Consider the following 18,202-nt stretch of genomic DNA (forward strand, 5'->3'; position numbering starts at 1 on the left):
AATTATGGAATTTTAAGGAATCGCTAAAAATAAGCGATTTTCTACATACATACCATTTTGCGATTTCTAAATAGCGATTCCTTAAAAATCGCTATTTAGGAATCGCAAAACGGAATGTTGATACATATGGCCCAAAGTCCCTCAAATGATTTCCACACCAGATGAACCATCATGCAAGCGATCACAAAGAGACTTGACAACAGCAGTGCACTCTATGCCGGAATATCCAAGCATCTCCTACACAGACTTCAAACCATCCAGAGTGTTGCTGGAAGTCTCATATTCAACAGCCCACACTGCAGCCACATCTTATCCCACCTCAGAGAACTCCACTGGCTCCCCATCTACAAATACAGTCAATTCAAACTCCTCACGCAGACATACAAAGCTTTGCACAACACTGGAAAAGCATACGTGGACAGCAGCATATAGTTTCACCACCCTGACAGCCACCTACGCTCAGTACTCACTCGCACACACACCCTACATTCACAAAAAGCGAGCGGCAATTCAGAAGACCTGGCTCCTCTAATAACTCTGAAGTAACCTCAGTGGTGATTAGTGCGCTAAGCAAATCAACATACCATTAAATGAATGCTTGTCAGGGTCATTGGAATAATGCACTTCTGCAGACATTCGGTTTCCACATGATTGTGGATTTCCCCCACAAAATCCATCTTCTTCTGCATAATTTGCAGATGTTAACAAAGACAAATTCTAAAATGCTACAACGTTGCCGCACAATGGTAAGTCCTTTGTAATGCAAAGAGAAGCCATCTTTCAGTTGCTGATTACTGGATTTAGATGTCAGTACTGATGTAAATGATGTGAAATATTTACCCATACCTGGTTAACATGTAAAAGTGACAAAACAGTGAAATGGTACTCCTTCATAAAATGCTCCACAATGCCGCATAATTTCCATTTTCTTGATGCATAATTTAGTCAACCCTGCTGTCCTTCCCTGCTCCATAATTCCAGTGGGCCTGGCCTAGTTGAGACATGCTCATGATGCAAGAGGTGGACTGAGGTAGGGGAGTACAGGTAGATGTATAGCAAGAGAGAAGTATTATTGATGCAGTGCTCTGTCTGATGTAAGATGATGGGGGCAGGAGCCAGCAGACCAGGAAAAGGAGGTTTTGTGGTACCTAAAATGGGAAAAAGTGAGGACAGTTACAGAGCTTTACCGGGATTGAGAACCAGCAGAGTACATCTTCCCATGTTTTTCCAGAAATGAGGGGTGTCTGTCAGAATGATCAAAAGTCAGCCTGACAGACAACCTTCATGTTCAGGTCAGACATCCAGGCACTGTACATGTGCTGAATGATTTGGCGCCTGGCTGCCTGAACTGACTTTTGCCGGGCTGAGGATTTCACAGTCCAGTGGGTGTGAACTGCTCACCCTGGCAAGTCACCTGGAGGTCGTATCCCTCATGACAAGGGGGTGCAACCCAGATAGACTCGGACCTGGGCCCAGGGATAAGTATCGATCAGTGGCACCTTGTGACATAGTGGGGTGGGGTCAATAACTCTCACTCACCCTATCCCACTCCATGACCAATAAGGGACTGTGGCCTCCTCTGACTCGCTGACCCAAGGTCAGCCAATGAGAGGAGGCAGACATAACCCTGCAGAAATTTCAGAGGTTCCCTCCCACCACCCAAGATCACCGCTGCCAGTAAGTTAGTTGTGTCTGTGTGTGTATGAATGTATGTGTATTAGCGAGTGTACGCTGTGAATATGGGTGTGTTTATGTGTGCGTAATAGGGAGCATATGGGTGTGAGTGAGTGTGCATGTAGATGGTTGAGTGTGAGAATGTATGTGTGTATGTGTGTGGACCGCCCACCTACCTCCATCTGCTCAGTTTACTGCCTGCCACTGCTCGAGAATGGAGCATATTGTGTTCTGAGCATTGAGGAAAAATGTTAAGATTTTGTAACAGAATACACATTAGGTTTAGGATTTTAAGACTATGAACTACTGTCAGAAGCACGTGATTCATTTACATACATTTTATTTTTTCGCAGACATTGCCACTGAAGAAGTGACACAATGACTCCGAGATTTAAATAATCTCTGTTGGAATAGGCGGTGATTTGAAGGTCACAAGATTATATTCCTGCGCTCCAACCTTCTTTGGTTGGTAAATTCTGCACATTTGAAAAAATTAATAATTACAGCTGTTATATAGCGAAGTTATAAGCGGCAGAACTGTGGTATACCGCCCTATGGAAAAAGCACTGTTATTTATTACAACCGCTTTTTTCAGATTATGTGCTGAATAATGTACAAATATTTGGTAAAATATGAATTTAAGGGAGAAGACTTCTTCAGCACTATCAGAATTTCAGAATGACCTAACAGCTGCTTAAAGAACATATATAAAAATAGTTATACCGTTATAAAATAAATGTAATGATTGTACCTGCCCCTGCAAATGTGTTTGCATGTGTTACCAGTCTGATCCCCGTTAAATTGGGTGATAATTACACCTGTTATTTGCAGCGGTTAGAAGCAGCAGAAATGCTTTAAAAATCCTTTTTAAATATTTATTATAATATTATTCATGTTTTAGATATAGGTCAATTCAGCCTTCCTTTAGGAAACCCCATTGAGGCGCCGAAAGCTGGCCTCTCCAATCCTAGATGAGAGCATGGTTTCTTTTTTCAGGTAGAGCGTCCCTTTCCTTGCATTTGTCTGACTGTGGAAGCTTTAGCGACATCAAAAACCGAAGAGACATTTCAAAAGCTCTCTAATTAGCAGTGCAGTACTGCAGTTAGTCTTCTTTTAGCTGACACCAAAGACTATGGTGTCCCAGGAGGGACCTAACTCACCGAGTCTCTCTGCAACTCCGCTTTTCTTTGAAATACAATCAATCGATTGCCAGTTTTGCATAACCGGGTCTTTTCGGACACATTTGCGTTCAATAATCAATTCAGACTCAATACACCGCGTTTATGTTGTACACAATGCCTCCCATACAGTGTCCTGTGCTTCCATTAGTGACATACCCTTTATTTAACCTTAAATGCAACGAATGCAGCCTGCGTACACTTGCTTGCTACAATTAATTCTGGATGCGCCTACGACTCCGGCCATAAACTTACACTGCATCTTGTTGTTAAAACTAATTGAAAGATTTCAAACTAAATATGGATACGACCAGGATGCCGATGCAAAACTCTGCCGGTGTTTTCTAAATAAGAAATAAATCCTTACTTACTACATAGCAGAAACTAAGTACTGTCCAACACTCCATCAGTATTTTATTTTATTAATGCAAGTGAAAAGAAATGGACAATGCATTTGTGTACTGAAGTGCCTAGGAATGTTCGCTTTCTGTAACTGCACACTTATTGTGTGCTTCTGTAACAACTCAATAGGGCCCCAAGAAATTAAGCTCATGAAAGTTAATGAAACCTGATCTAACATTGATCTTTTTTGAGATCCCATTGTAATTCTTTTGCTTGAAAAACTCAAAAATATATCCATTACTGCAATGTGCGTATTTTTTTCTCTTTAGTTAAAATAGCACTATCGGGCCAATGTTATCACTTCGCCAAATACCATATTGTTTCATTTTTTGGAGCAATTTTGTATTGGCATTCCAGAATAAAAACATGTTGATAGACTATAGCCCCGTAAGACTCATGCCGCCTGATTCATCATTCTCCCGTTTTGCGAGTCCCTAATAGCGATTCATAGCGAATCGCTATTAAGGACTCGCAAAACGGGATTCATGTAGGAATCGCAATATTTTTTGCGATTCCTACACATTCTTTATTTGCGATTAGCAAATTGCTAATTGCAAATAAGGAAAAACTCCCCATTCATTCCTATGGGCCAAAAGGCCCATAGGAATGAATGGTGAGTAATCCTTATTTGCGATTAGCAATTTGCTAATCGCAAATGAGATAGCGATTTGAAGGGTGCCAGGGGTGTCCAAAGGACACCCTGTAGCACCCCTCAAATGAAATTTCACACAGGTGTTGCACACACACATGTCCAAAGGACATGTGTGTGTGTAACATGCAACTCAGAAAAATGCATTTAAATGCATTTTTCTGAGTTTTCGCAATTTACCACGAGGTCTTACCTCGCGGTAAATTGCACCTAGAAATTGCGAATTCGCACATTTAAATTGGATGTTGAATTGCATTTAAGGAATCTCAAATAGAGGTTCCTTAAATGTCATTCCTCGCAAAATTGCGAGATCGCAATTAGCGATTTTTACATTTGGGATGCTGAATCCCAAATGCAAAAATCGCTCTCGCAAAGGGCCAGATTCTCAGAATCTGGCCCTTTGCGAGCGCTATTTCCTTTGATGAATCGGGCGGATATAGCCAGAAAAGAAAATAAATGTGTACCGGAAAGATGGACAAGTAAAAACATTAGCAAAGGAAAATCTGAAGCATCAAAAGAAGATACCAGCCATACAGTGATACACATCTGAATAGTCGGATTTTTGCAGTCCTCAGAAGAATGACACAAGATCACAGCCCTGCACTGACAAGGCCACTCTCAGCTTCCCCCTGTCACCAATTACTTGAAGGCAGCAGGAGGAAGAGGAGGTGCGCCCACTAATGCTTTTGAAATGATGGGTGAATAAGGGATATGAAGAGCATAATCATTGTGGTACCAAGATTTAGCAGTGCTCCAAGAGTACGGATGTCAACCCCCCTCAACAATTCAATAAAACAAAACAAGAACTCTGAGCACATGCAATATTCAGTCTAAATGAAAGTACTACAGTAATCTTTAAATCCTTCAAATCTTCTTTTAATCACAAGTTTCACACCAGCCTTGCACTAGCCAACACATGTTTTGTCCTCGGGTTTAGTCACCCTATGACTTCCTCAGGACTGGAATATCAATTAACAAAAGTTGTCTAAGATTAACAAAATAATACTTATTTATAACACCTTACAACGGTGCTCATTGGAAAAAACCTGAAATTGGTGCTCTCCTCACTGTGAGCTCCCAGAGAGAAGCTCCAAATCAATATTGAGAATAGTGTCCATGTGACTGTCGATTAATAAAAAGTGAAGTAGATGTAATTGACTGAGCATAAAAGGTCACCATATGAACCAGACATGGCCCAAAAATATATTCGATTGCCACTGCTACCACAAAGAAGTGTTAGATGAATGATAGCTCGTCTATATTAATGTTATCTATGCCCATGCAGGGTAAAAGCCAAGAACATGCAAGATCTGAAGCTCTATATCACCAAAACTTGTGATAATACCTGTAAAATACTTCCTTATTCTAAAGAGAGCAAACAGGCACAATATTACATGATGATTGTGCCCCTCTTCAGTGTATCCCCAAGTGTTCTCCAGATGCACATAAATCTATGCCCTCCAAAAGGTGCATTACACAGTGCTCCCCTGGGGTGTATCCCACATGTTCCTCTGCTACTCATCCTTCTGTACATCCTGGTGTACTTTACTCTGCTCTACATGACCATGTGCCCATCACACATATTGCACTGTGCCCCCAGCTGCCTATCACCATATCCTCCTGCTGTTCAGTGCTATATTTGGCTCATGATATGGGTACACCGTTGCCATTATGTTTGTTGATCTGTGCATGGTGTTTATAGGTCTTACAGAATATATTTGTCTGCAAATGTGTTGGTCTGTGTGCATGTGTGATGGTCTGTCTTTTGAATTAACAAATTAAATGTTTTGTAATGGGGAAGTTCCCTTTCCACTCTTCAAAACACAATTGATCCCAAAGAAAAAACTGTGTTAGATATTGGGCCTCTAGTTGGCAGAGGTTTGCATCCTGACCAAGTAGGGACCACAATCCTAGTCAGGGTAAGTCAAATACATAACCTAAACTAACCAGTGCTCACCCTCTGGTAGCTTGGCACAGAGCAGTCAGGCTTAAATTAAGACGCAATGAGTAAAGTATTTTTGCAACACTTAAATTACAGCAACACAGAGAAAAAAAAACACAGATACTCCACACTAGTTCAGAAAAATAGTGAATATTTATCTGAGTAAAACAAGACCAAAATGACAAAAATCCAATGAGTAGAACTTGAGATATGAACTTTTAGAGATGAAATCCAAAAATAGTGCTTAGAAGTCAACAGCACTGAAAGATTACTTGAGGTCACACTAAACTAGAGTAAATGCAGGGCATGGCCGACCGCAATCCCTGCTGAAAAAGTACCTTGGATGGAGCAAGAATCAGTGTTGAAAACTTGATGCATCAGTTCTGATTCCCACAGTCGGGGCGATGCGTGGAAGTTGAGCCTCACTGTCAGTGTTGAAGTATTGCCGCTGTGTCAATGTTGAGCCTCACATCGGAATCTTTAGATCCGTGCTTTATTATAGTCGAACCTCGCAATCGGGACCCGCATCGTCGTCGAATCGCCACAGTATATGAGAGCACTACGTTGGTTCCAATCATTGCAAGGGCGTCACTTTCTTTATTTTTTTAGAAGATAGCTGCAGAAGTTACTTTTGAGGCCCAGGGCTTGAGGGGGTACCTCAGGCAAGGGTAGGACTCACAGATGCCAGAGTCCAGCAGCACCAGCAGAATTGCAAGAAGTCTTTTATGACCCTGAGATGTCAGAGAAGAGGAGACAAGTCAGTAAGCCTTTGTAGAAACTGGGATTCAAGGATCTAAAAAACAGGTCCAGTCCCTCTCACTCCCAGGCAAGAAGCAGCAGGCAGCAGGCCAAGACAGCAATGCAGTTAGCAAAGTGGCAGTCCCTCCTACAACACAGCAGCTCTTCTTCCAGGCAGAATGTCCTTGGTTACAGCAAGGTTTTGATTTGGTGGTGCCAGGAGTCCAGTACTTTTACCCAAATGTTTCTTTGAAGCACAACCCAATTCAGGTGCAAGTGTCAGCTCCTTTCTCACAATCTACCTCAGGAGGCCCATAAGCCTGGTAATGGGCCCTCGGGATGCAAATATCACACCCCAGCTCCCTTTGTGTGACTGACTAGAGAGAATGCACAAAGCCCAGCTGCCACCAAACTCAGACATGTATTCAGAGGCAGACAGATATACAGAACAGGTAAAGTAAGAAAATGACAACTTTCTAGTGGCAATTTCAGATTTGTAATTTAAAATCTGACTTCACCATAAATTGTGATTTTAAATTGTGAGTCCAGACACACCAAACTTCAAATCTCTATATTTTCCCAATTGGAAATTATACTTATTTGTTTTTGATGAGCAGATGTTATTGTTTCTTTATCAAGAAGGAAAGTTACAGTGTGACACACAAATGGCACTTCAAGTGGGATTACATATTTTGAAAAGAAATGCCATGAAATAGGTACAAGCCATCAATACAATCCAGTAATCACCCTGATATCCTGGTCCTAGAACCATACTTCAAATCTACAAGTCCAGCCATTTCCCACATACACAGCTGTATTTACGGGGACAGCCCTGAGTCTAATAGGAGGCTGTTCCTGCATTGCACACTAGTCTACCCGCCTTTTAGATAGAGTGAAAGGGCCGGAAGATTTCCGTCGGGCAGCAATATCCCTCTTCACGACCATAAGGGCTGTTCCCAGAAATGCTCGGTCAGCTCTTGTACCATCCAGGCCCTTGAGGACCCCCAGGAAAACTGCAAAGGGGGCAGGGGGTCCTCCCGTCCCAGCACCGTAGACAATTCAGCTACCAAAGCCAACCAGACCCCTGACTGACTGGGCACAATCACACCACATAGTAAAAATCAGTGAGAGCACCATCCGACTGGGAACAGGCAGGGTCTGGGACCAACTCTGCTTGGTGGAGCCAGGCCCGGAAAGATAGGCACCATACAAGTAGTATGTTTGGATCAGGGTAACTTAGAGGAAGTGGTGATTGTTCTGAGTGCATCACACCAATCAGCGTCCTCAAGGGAACCAACCCATGTTTCCCATCAGACTCTAAGATGGTCTAAAGTACCAGGGGTGCTAATTACCAGAGTGCGGTATATTTTAGAAACTCCGTCTTTGCCCAAGTTACCCATTAAAAACGTAGGCTCCAGTGGATTAAACTACATAAGGGATGTGTCATAAGGGAGATGTGATTGAAGTGCGTGTCTCAACTGGAGAAACTTGTAGAACTGTGTGTGGGACAGGACATACGTAGTTTGGAGTTCTTGGTAGGAGCACACATCTTTTTCCGACTATATACAGAAATATATACATGTGACTGATTGGGACAGTATATTGTTACAGGTGGCACTCAAAACATGAGCGTCAAAAACCACCTGCTGATTTTGATACATTGATATGAAATTTAATTGAAACTGCATGGATATAATGCTTACTACCCCTGACAAGGTGTTAAAGTCTTTACTCTGAATAGCACGCTGCCTAGGAGTCCAAAGTTAGTGCTCAGTCCTTTGGCTATCGGGATTAGTCTTGTGCTCTTAAAGAAACCATTCCATGCATTTATTCCAGTATCTTTGTGGTACATTAAAGACTTAAGTATGATCATTAGAAGGGGGTTATATGAAAAGCAGATGGCTGATGAAATAAATACATATTGTTAGGTTGCAGAGATATGGTTTCTAAGACAGGCATGGGATTTAGGGTAGTCTATATAGACATGAGGCATGCAGGAAGTAGACGTGAAGGAGCTGGACATTCAAAATAAATAAGGGAGGGAAAAATGAAAATTTTAAGTCAAGGTCACGTTTTCATACAGAGTTGTAGGTATTAGCAGGTGAAGATTTTTCGTGATAGCCTGCAATCTTTTGATGTAAACCTATAGAAAGAAATGATTTTTAAATTGTACTACAAAGGAATGTAGGTTTTACCAGTATTTCTGGGGAGACTTTTACTGTCAAAGAGGTAGATGTTACTTGCCCCTCAGCATAAAGCAATCCCGGTGAAGTCCCTTTATGAATAACCCTCAAGCATTGTGACATTTAAGCACATCCCAGTACCTGTATTACCATTTTACAACACCACTGAGCAAGCTCTTGTGTATGTCACCCCACTGTGGATGCGATAGAAAAGTTTGCAAAACAAGAAAGGGCAATTGTGGTTACCTACTACAGCAGTATATTCAATAATGTGAAGTACTATTATAGTATATGCATGCAATAATTTACAACACACATAAGCTACACATATAATATAAACATATGTTATGAAAATACCTGCAAACTTAATATTTAGTAAAGTAGTTGATAAACAGGTTGTCCCAATCATCATTAGTAAATTCAGTGCATCGTTTATCTGACCAATTCATTACCTGGTACGGAAGGGCCTCGGAAGATGCTTTATCCTGCCTCGGAAGGTGCTTTATCCTGCCACTGCCTGAAAACTGACCCCCACAGAACAGATACCATGAGCCATAGAAACGATATTTTGAGGTCACGTGACCCTCCAGCATCCACCTTGCCTTGTAGTGGAGCTCACCTGGTCCTGAACAGGAGGACCCCGAAGGCATGTGAGGCTAAGCTTGGACATAGTCCTGTCATTTTATGTTGAAACACTGTCAAATGTGCTAGTTTAATGTTACATCAGACACCAGTAGTCAGATATGGTTGTGGGTGGGCGCATTATTGTTGTTAACTTAAGGCTCATAGGTCTATACGTGACTACATGAGGCCGTACATTGGCAGGCGAGGCTGTATCTTGGATTGCTATGTTGAATCTGGAAATATGATGTTGCTGTTGGCATATGATGGAGGTACACTAGCATCAAAGGCATTTGAGGCCACCTATAGGTAGGCTGAACTCACAATCAGCCGCAGTCGGCAGTAGGAGTTCCTGCAGGGTGGTGACGTGGGGAGGGGTAGGGGCAGGGTGGGGGGTAGTAATGTATGGATCACGGAGTTTCACAGGTGAGTAAACATATAAATAAATAAAACGAATTTCGTTGCGTGCACTGCATCCCCAAATGCGATGCAGTGCGCGCAACGAAATTTGTTTTATTTATTTATATGTTTACTTACCTGTGAAACTCCGTAATCCATACATTATTACCCCCACCCTGCCCCTCCCTACGTCACCGCCCTGCAGGAACTCCTACTGCTGACCGCGGCTGCTCACAATATAGAGGTATTTGAGTTAGCAAAAGTGTATATGTGGCAATAGATTGGCTCGTGAGGCTACAGATAGGAAGCTGATTTTTTCGTATTATTGTTGTACAAGGACAAGTGAATGTTTACATGGGTAAGAGAGGCTAAACTAGACCTATAAGCCTGAAACTGGCTATTATAAGCTGCTTCTGAAATATGATACCGGTCCATAGATATTTGAAGCAGTACATGGAATTGGGAAGCTGAAAGTGGGCACTTGAAGAGCATACGCATCACACCATATAGAGCAGTATATGGAAATAAAAAGCATGTATGAGCATGTGAAGCTACACTAAGAAGCAGTTCCTGGTAATTGATCGTTTTACATGATCACATGAGTTAGCATATGGCCAAATGTAATAGTGCCAGGTCATACGAGGCTGTGCATGATTAGGGCAGTCCTTTTCACCAACTTCAGCACATGGGAGTATGAATCTTTACAGGACATGTGAGGCTTGAACCTCGGCATTGCAAATCATGTAGCATCTCTCTAAGCAGAGTAATAGTAAATGTAAATGAGACTATGTTATTAAAATAAATGTAGTGAATTAAAGGAAAACTCATTTTTGAGAGAACATTAGTATATTTTGAAAAGGTGAAATTTAAGGTTCAGGAAAACAATTGTTTATTTACTAAAATATAAAATAAGGCTGCTGGATGAAAACTTCATGCTGGTGTTTATGGAACAAATCCCTGTTTACTAAACCAAAAAATGGAGCATTTGGGAAATCATTTCTGCATTTAATGAAAATGGCAAAGTGATGTTTGAAGATGTTTGTATTGGAACCAAGATAGCACACACCTACTGGGTCATATGCAGTCTCCACTTGGCTGAACAGAGGTGGCCTCAACCCTGTCAGGGCAAGTTAGAGTTCAGAACTAAAAGCCACCTGCTACAGTCAACCACCTATCGGAAGCTGGCGTAAGTTGAAGCTAGAGGACTTCCACGATTTGCTAACCCCTTGGGACTGTTAGATGACTCTGAGTCTGATTATGGCTCGTTCTGTGACTGGATTAATCATGGTCTAGATTCCCTTATCCCTGCTAAATGGTTTAAGGGGCGAACTTCTACCACCAGTCCATGATATAATGACTTTTTGATTGCTTTAAGGAAAGCATGTAAAAAAGCAGAACGGGAGTGGAGAAGGGATTATGATCCAGAGAAAAAGTTATGCTGTCGCGCTAAAATTAAGCAGTATCATCTGCAAAGTTCGTGCTGCCTACTATGCTAGCAAAATTAAGAGGAGTCCTAATCCTGCAAAATGCATTTTTAAGATTCTTAAAGATCTTAGGACTAAGAAAGTTACGGTGCCCGACATATCGACCGCAAAGCAGTGTGATGATTTAGCTACCTTTTTTGTGGAAAAGGTGTGCGCTATTTATCAATCTTTTCCTCAAGTCTCCACCCATTCTATGTCTTCGCCTTTGGGAACTGGGTCTCGGTCGACTTTGGCAGCCATCCCTTGTATGTCACAGAAGGAGTTCACTCGGCTGAGTGGTAAAATTAAAACTGGTTCTCCTTCCGACCCTCTGAAGCCAACGCAGTTTAGGGAGTTACTTTCTATTTTTCGGGCTCCTTTATGCCAAATAGTTAACTCCTCCTTTTCCACTGCTACTGTTCTGGCACCATGCCAATAGGCATGGGTATACCCTATTCTTAAAAACCTATGCTGGACCCAACCAAGCCTGAAAATGTTAGACCTATATCTCTTCTTCCATGGGTGGCTAAGATTGCAGAGGCACATGTCAACAACGTGCTTACACAGTTCATGAATTCTAATAACATCTTGGATCCATCTCAGAAAGGGTTCCGACCAGGTCACTGTACGGAGAGGGCTCTCCTGGCCACTACTGAACATCTGCGGTCCATTCTTGATTTTGGTCAAAGTGTGGCACTAATCCTGTTAGATCTCAGTGCCGCCTTTGACACGGTCTCGCATGGCATTCTGCTTCAGCGGCTAGAGGAAGCTGGGGTGATTGGGTCGGCTCTGGAATGGTTCAGATCTTTTCTGACCGAAAGATCTTTCCGTGTGTCCACCCCCCGTTTCTTTCTCAGGCCCATTCCATCGACCAGGTGGTACCCCAGGGTTCGACGCTGAGCCCTTCATTGTTCAATCTTTACATTCAGCCTTTAGCTGCTGTCGCCAGGCAGGGGGACCTTATTATGGTCTCATATGCAGACGACACGCAGCTTGTTGTTACCTTGGCTGAAGGGTCTTCTTCGAATGCCTCTAGGTTCAGAGATGGGATGACGGCTGTAGCTGAATGGATGGCTACCAATTGCCTGCAACTAAATGCCAACAAAATGGAGGTTTTGTTGGTCGGGAAGAATGCGAGCTTGTGGAGCTAGCATTGGTGGCCGACTGTGCTGGGCGATATCCCAATCCCAAAGGTAGTGGTTAAAAATCTTGGGGTATGGATGGATTCATCTCTCAGTTTTCAGGCTCACATTAGGAAAGTGGCTGGCAAGTGTTTCAGCCTTCTGCGGGGTCTAAAGCCCCTTCTGAAGTTTTTTATCCATCGACATGTCAGCTGGTTGTCCAGGCGACCATTCTATCTCGCCTGGACTATGCCAGCTCTCTTTTGTTGGGGGCAAATAAGGCTGAAATACTTAGTATGCAATGGGTTCAAAATGCAGCAGCCCGAATCCTGGTGGGACTCCTGCAATTTCATCCCGTTGCTGGCATTATCCGGAGGCTCCACTGGCTTCCTATGGTGAAACGTATTCAATTCAAGGTGCAGTGTCTATCCTTTAAGATTGTGAAACTTGCTAGACCTGACTTGTTGAGTAACTTGCTTACTCCCTATGTCCCCTCCCACCGGCTGCTTTTGCCGGGGCAGCACCTGGTTGTTGTCCCGCGGGTCAAGCGCTGCCTGGCGGGAGGACGGTCTTTTCGCTGCCTTGCAGTTAGGTTATGGAATTCCCTGCCTGAGCAGATTCGCAGCATAGAGTGTCTGCTTGTCTTTAGGAAAGCTATTAAAACTTTTTTCTTTCCTTTAGTTTAGTTCCGGGGGTATGTTGGTCGTCACAGTTTCAGGTTGTTGTGTTTGTTATACCTCTTTGCTAAAAGCGCTGGGACGCCCCTTTGCTGGGGCAGCTGCGCGCTATATAAGATTCAATAACATAACATAACATCATCAACAGGAAGCATTCACCCAGTCACACACTCAAAGACACCCACTCACACACAGACGAAAACTTAAGTTTAGCTGAGACAAAATCTAACATTACTGATCATAAAAGCCCTTTGTGAATACTGAAGTTCTTAAAGTTAGTCTTTCCTCTTAGTTTGCCTTGTGAATGGGGCCCGAAATTGGGTTTCGGTTTTTATTTATCATTTATGAATTACCAAGTAAAGTGTCTTTATTTGTTTTTATCCTATTAAAATCTTTGTTTCCAGCACACTTCACAATTACAAACAAAACTGCTACATTTTTACTTTCCTGACTGTTTATTTTGTTGTGTTACAAAAAATATATTCAACAGCCTTTACTTTGACTCCCAATTTACCACAGCAAGACAGTCACATAATTCACTTTACTTTTCTTTCTTTGACTGCAAAGTGAGAAGTTCTAAACACGAAATCCTAATGTTAAAAAAGCCACAATTTGTCAGAGGACATAGCCTGATATTTGAGCTCTGTATCTGAAGTAGAGCAAATGTGACAAGATAAAAACAGAATTTAAAAGCATCTTTATTTACTGCTTGGACTTTCACTGCTCAGGACTCACCAGTGAGTTGGGATCCAAAATTTGGGAAACAATGGTCTAATAAAACGACTTTGGACATACATACAGGCTGAGTAGAAAAAACATCTTTTTAATTTTTTTCATCTTTAAATATGATTTTAATAATTTCTGGGATAAAGAATTTTATGAGAACACAAGTCCATTCTCAGTATACTTCATATTCTACCCTTATTTATAGGATACCATTCAGAAATGCTGAGATCAACATCATTGCTTTCACAGACAATTTCTGTTATGTATAGCTATCCCAGCAAGCCATTTGCATGAATAACTGGATTTTAAATCCAATAATTCACTGCTATGGCATTGCACCAGTGGGAAACAGAACTTGTTAACGACTTTTGCTACCTCATAAAGCAATGCCCGGCAGCTTTGGCTGGGTTCTCTGAGAGCCTTGCAGAGCGGCACTGGAAAGCCGAAAGTAAAGCTTTTGGATGGGAGGGAAGGGAAGTCACAGAAAAGAGTGGTTGTGGGTGAGAGGAGGCCATTTTTTTTAATTTGGAACAGGGAGGAGAGCCCATATTACGTATAGCTCTCCCGTTCCTCCTTTGCCCCTGCATAGCAGTGGAAGCAAGGGCAGATGATTTTGAGGGCCATACATAACATAAAATTATGGATGTATAACATTACAATGCATGCTTTTACCACGCATGCCTTTACATCGCAGGTTTTACAACGCATGCTGTTACAAAGCATAGTGTTGAGGGGTGCTGGATAGTGAATACTTTAATTTACTATTCCAACTCCAGTCCCCGTGGATAGTAGGGAAGGTGTTGGATAGTAAATTAAATCTATTCCCTATCCTAGAGCGCCACCCAGCACAATGCGTTGTAATGGCATGCGTTGTAAAAGTTGTGTCGTAAAGGCACTGGGTGGTAAAAGTTGCGTTGTAAAGGATGTTTTCCTAAAATTATAGCTTACTTGTGGTACATCTAGTCACCTGTAATAAGGAAATGACTTATCCGCTCAACAGGAATAACTTATTATAGTTGATTTCAGATGTCACAATACCTGCCAGGAGCAGATTGGGAAGGCAGGTCATGGAGAGTAATATAATATTATTGTTCATGATTATGAACATGAAAAATCAAATGTACCGTGGACCATATTTATGAAAAAGGGGCACAGCAAATCACCTTGCTGCGCTTTGCTGCGTCACTGGAAAAGGACAGGAATGCACCATATTTAAGGCAATACAGCACATTCCTGTCCTTTCCCCGGGGCTGGTGCACAATGAGCTGCCTAGTGCCAATGCAGGCACCCTTGCACCATGGTGCAAGGTTGCCTGTGTTACATGCAAGATTGTTTTTGAGCAGGAAGATGCACCTTCCAGCACAAAATCAATCCTGAGAGGCATTTCCCTCTTTCTATGAGTGCTGTAGAATGCAGCACATATCAGAAGTGGAAATACCTTGGGCAACTTATCATATTTCTCCTTGTTATGCCTCTCCTGGTGAATTGTATCTTTTTAGGGCTTTCCCAGGTTTGCAAGTTCTTGTAAATCTGGGAATGCATCAAAATTCAAGGATGTTTCATGAGAACACTCAAGCAACACCCATGGAAACACCACCCCAGTGCAGAGTGATGCACTGCAGCAATTTTATCTCCGTTCCATTACTCAAGATTTATGAAGTTACGCAAGGTGGCCTTGCGTGGCTTCATAAATCACATTTTTTGTTTCTATCGCTCTTGCACCACGAGCGATACAAATAAGCTCATAAACATGTCCCCAAGTATTTAAGTGGTTTGTGGGAATGGTTATGGTGTGACCATGTATTATAAGAAATAAAGTACCCCCGGCTGTACATTATAAGGATATCACAAGACGCCTCAAAGTTTTATAACTGTGTAAAGGTAGGCCTTGTGATTTTTAATATCCTTATGATGTAAGGCACTTTGTCCCACATATTACATGGTTTGGGGGCAGCAAATATTTAAAGGTGACATGCATAAATGCAAGCGTGGTCATCTGCAAAAAATATTCACATATGAACGTTCAACAGTCACACATTAGATTTGATCACTTTGTGATCATGACCCCATCAGTTGCACTCCCAGATTTGTAACTAACTGTAATTCAGAAGATGTTTAAGGTAATTCATGCAGGGGGCAATTAAATGAAATATTGTGCGGATATTCTCAGATACCGAGGATTACTCAGCACCTATAGTATTAAATCTTGCATTGAACTATTATTTAACATTTGAAACCAGTCATTCTTTTATTTGTGAAGGATAAAAGGCTGATTTGGCTTTGCCAGCTCCACAGCCTGTTAATCTTTAATGTTGAATGGGCTCAGCTGCTAACAACATACTCACCAGAACCACACACTGTTTGGACGGGTGTTTTGTAAGTGGTCGGTTGATTCTCAATGCACAACCTGGTCAGCCACATAGTTCCACATACAACGGAAAACCACAGTCAAGGGGGGAGGGTGTCAGGTGTACAACTACCATCAGGCACTTTGCAGTATCAAGTGTTGCTTTGCTGAGCCCGGTAGCAATAATAAATGTTGTCCAGTGAAATCACTGTCTAACCTTTCCAGTGAACAAACACTGTTACAGGAATGGGAATGTAAGAGCCGTTTTTCACAGTAATAGGGGAAAAATAACTGCACTTTTATTCTTTACTTAGCATTAGACACAACATGCCTGAGGCGCTCTGAACTAATGCAGTTTTCTTCTTTTCCATTCGCTCCCCATAGCTATTTTTACAGAGCACCGGATCACAGTGGCACTGCCTCTGAAAAGGTTTCTATTAAACCGCGGCTGTTAATGTGCGGCCTGTATGTCAGGGAGTGCATTGCATATTTACCATGTTGCACGTTGGCTCAGAAACATTTTTGTTGTCAGGAAAAACCAATACTCGAATATAGACAAATGCTTGAGCACCATGGACACAGCCGCGTAGCTGTTAATGGCGCAGCAGTTGCAGTAGCACCGGACCTTGGCGTCGTCCGAGCCACTCCCCTATTGGGGCTCTGCTTTCCTACCAAACCCCAAATAGAGGGTTGGGGTGGCGTTTGCCTTGCGTCAATGACAGCCCATGGCAGCCTTGTTACCCACTGAGGGGCTTATTGCACCCATTTTGCGTTACTTTGAACATGGGAAAAGTGATGCAAAAGTGGCGCAAGGGGCTTGTAAATAAGCCCGAGTGTACACCGCCCGCCTATTGCCAGCGCTGAGTTACAGAATCAAGTGAGAGATCCCTGTGTCAAGCAGTGGGGTAATAACATTAGCCCTCGCACCACCCGCGGCGTGGGGGTGGGGGGGCGAGATCTGCTTTAGGGGCGGCATGGTGCATGGGCGAGGAGCCTCTGGCCTGAGAGTTCCTGACTGGGTCTGGGAGGAGGGGGCCTCCAAGTACTTTGGGGAGGGGGTGGGGGGCTCACGTTTTATTACGCCACTAGTGCCAAGTAAGGTTCAGATACTAATACCAAAGTATTGCTTTTTGCAGAATAACACGCACCACGGGTTTTTGTAATTCTGACCAGTTTTAACAAAAACTGCGTATTTTGAAATCACCTATTGCCCCCAGGGGCGGGGGCGCTTCAGTGGAGTAACACAAAGGTATTCCCGCCTCAGCCCCTCGCATGATGTAATGAGGGGCCCAGGGTCTCCCATCGCTCGCAGATATTAATTGACCTTGCGCTGAAAGGGGGCTTCCTGACTGGTTGGGGCCCCAACTGTAGGGCTGGGGATGCACCTGCGCAGCGGGGGCCTGCGTTACACCACAAGGGTGGTTTGCACTATCAATAGTCAGTGGTTGTTTTTTTCTTACCCACATCAGAAGGATGAAAAGCTGAATGGACCTGACTCGAACCTGTGATCATGGGGTCAAAGTGAGACCCCAGCAGTGGAGGCATTCGTCCACTGCGTCACTCACCAGCGCCGATAAAGGTGCATGTGAAACACACAGGGATGCTATTCAGATGTTCAGCACAACACTGAAAATAATCTTCACACAGGCTCATAAGCAATTATTATTAATAATATTGATCCACTTACTTTCGCGTCGAGTTGTCGGTGGCTCCTTCACCTTATTAAAAAGTTTCCGATGAAGCAAAGCGCTCCCTGAAACGGTAGAGCCGGGATAGATTCATCCGGAAACTGTCTTTAGGAGGTCTTCGCTTCGTTTGTGGTAACTAAACGCTTCGTTTGTTTTGTGGTAACTAAACTCAACTCTAAAGTTATTAGAGGGCATTGTAATTTTCTTTGCCCTTAAAAGGTAAGGTATGAATGAGCGGACGCTTAAAATGTACGACCTGAAACCTGGGCTGCGGTTTTAGTAAACATCTGGAGATTAAATACCGCGACGAAGCTCGTATCATACATAAACTAAGCATTCGACTTTCAGCGAGAAACATGCCCGATGTTAAAGAGTTGTAAGGCTGGTTTTCATG

General features: G+C 42.8%; 1 protein-coding gene across 3 annotated transcripts in view; it reads right to left on the reverse strand.

Moving 5' to 3' along the window:
• The window catches only part of KCNMB1 (potassium calcium-activated channel subfamily M regulatory beta subunit 1), an 80,820-nt gene extending 62,847 nt beyond the window's left edge, over window positions 1-17,973 (reverse strand). For 2 of the 3 annotated variants that reach the window (XR_015297550.1, XM_086931429.1), the window contains exon 1: window positions 17,808-17,973. The gene's annotated coding sequence lies outside the window, so the exon portion shown is untranslated. The remainder of the gene's footprint in view (window positions 1-17,807) is intronic. The other variant, XM_086931428.1, reaches the window with a different exon arrangement.
• Between the last annotated feature and the right edge of the window lie 229 nt (window positions 17,974-18,202).

This window comes from Lissotriton vulgaris, chromosome 7, assembly GCF_964263255.1.
Source record: "Lissotriton vulgaris chromosome 7, aLisVul1.2, whole genome shotgun sequence".
Taxonomy (NCBI): domain Eukaryota; kingdom Metazoa; phylum Chordata; class Amphibia; order Caudata; family Salamandridae; genus Lissotriton; species Lissotriton vulgaris.